The 2,022-nt window shown below is 17.8% G+C and overlaps 1 protein-coding gene across 2 annotated transcripts in view; it reads right to left on the reverse strand.

Annotated features, from left to right (window-relative positions):
- The window catches only part of LOC117171462, a 111,284-nt gene that overhangs the window by 13,007 nt on the left and 96,255 nt on the right, over positions 1–2,022 (reverse strand). The window lies entirely within an intron of this gene.

The following is a 2,022-nucleotide window of genomic DNA, read 5'->3' on the forward strand; positions in this document are numbered from 1 at the left end:
AAATTTAGCTATTTATTTTTTGGTTTAATTCAAGTCTTATTGATCTGAAATTAGAATTTTTTGGGGTTTCAACATCAATTATTATATTTTTATTTCTTATTTGGTTCAAAGTTGAACAAATTTGTTTAAAAACAATGTTTTTGAATAAAGATTCGTAATTTTTTAAAAATTCACAACTTTAGTTAAAAATAGCGGTAAAAATTTATTTATTTTACAAATTTGTATTTTCCTTTGAAATTATAAGTCTTAATTTTCGTAACACAAAACAAAAGACTGTTTTTAATATAAAAAGAAACATATTTTTTGAAAATTCCTTTTTTTTGTTGTTGAAAATAATTTGTTTGTTTGTTGGAAAGTTATATTTTTTAGTTAAAAATTTAGCTATTTATTTTTTCGTTTAATTCAAGTCTTCTTGATCTGACATTAGAATTTTTTGGGGTTTCAACATCAATTATTATATTTTTATTTCTTATTTGGTTTAAAGTTGAACAAATTTTTAAAAATTCATGTTTTTGATTGAAGATCCATTATTTTAGTTGAAAATTCTTTATTTGTTTCTTTGTTGAAAATTAATATTTTTAGTTTAAAAGTTATCTTTTTTAGTTCAAAATTTAACTATTTATTTTTTGTTGAATTTAAGTTTTATTGATCTAAAATTATAATTTTTTTTGTTTGAAATATCAACTATTACATTTTTATTTTTTAGTTGGTTAAAGGTTGAACAAATTTGTTAAAAATTCATGTTTTTGATTAAAGGTTCATAATTTTAGAAAAATTCATCTCTTTAGGAAAAATCGAGGTAAGAATTTATCTCGGAATTTATTTATTTAATTAATTTTAGTGTAATTCGAAGTTATAAGCCCTAATTTCAATATGACAAAATAAAAGACCATTTTTAATATAAAACGAAAAATTTTTTTTCTTGAAATTTTTATTTTTTTTTTTTTTAAATAATTGTTTTTTGTTGAAAAGTTATCTTTTTTAGTTAAAAATGTAACTATTCATTTTTAGTTGAATGCAAGTGTTATTGATCTAAAATTAAACTTTTTTTTGGTTGCAATATCAATGATTACATTTTTTATCAATTTCAGTATCATTCGAAATTATAAGTTCAAATTTTAATAAAACGAAACAAAAAACTACTTTTAATATAAAAAGAAACATTTTTTTTTTGTTGAAAATTCTTTTTTTGTTTCTTTGTTGAAAATTAATCTTTTTGGTTGAAAAGTTATATTTTTTAGTTTAAAATTTAAGTATTTTTGTTTGCATTCAAATGTTATTCATCTAAAATTAATTTTTTTTAGTTGAAATATCAATTATTCCATTTTTATTTTTTACTTGGTTAAAAGTGGAACAAATTTGTTAAAAATTCTTGTTTTTGATTGAAGATTTATAATTTTAGAAAAATTCATCTCTTCCTTTCAAAATTGCAGTGAGAATTTATCTTGAAATTAATTAATTTGATCAATTTTAGTATCATTCGAAATTATAAGCCCTAATTTTAATACCATTTTCGACATAAAAAGAACATTTTTTGAAAATACTAATATAATCAGTAAGGTGCCCAAAAAGATTCTGTTGGTTTTTTAATACTCTCATAAAGATTCTTTTATTTTTAAAAATGTTTTGGAGGTTCAGTATTTAACTACTTTATTAAAAATGAATTTTTTTTATTAAAGATTCATTATTTTAGTTGAAAATTCATCTCGTTAATTGAAAATTTTATCATTTTGTTGAAAATTATTATTTTTTTTATTGTTGAGATTTAATCTTTTTAGTTTAAAAGTTATCTTTTTTAGTTAAAAATTTATGGATTTATTTTTGTTTCTTTTTTTAAATATCAATTATTACATTTTTAAATAAAATAAAAATATGAAATAATATGAAATAAATATAAAATAAATAATAAATAAAAATAATAAAATAAAATAAATAAATTCCGAGATAAATTCTTACCGCGATTTTTAAATAAAGAGATTTTTTAAAAATAAATGAATCTTTCATTTATTTGAAAAAATCTCT

Source organism: Belonocnema kinseyi, chromosome 1, assembly GCF_010883055.1.
Source record: "Belonocnema kinseyi isolate 2016_QV_RU_SX_M_011 chromosome 1, B_treatae_v1, whole genome shotgun sequence".
In the NCBI taxonomy this organism is placed as follows: Eukaryota; Metazoa; Arthropoda; class Insecta; order Hymenoptera; family Cynipidae; genus Belonocnema; species Belonocnema kinseyi.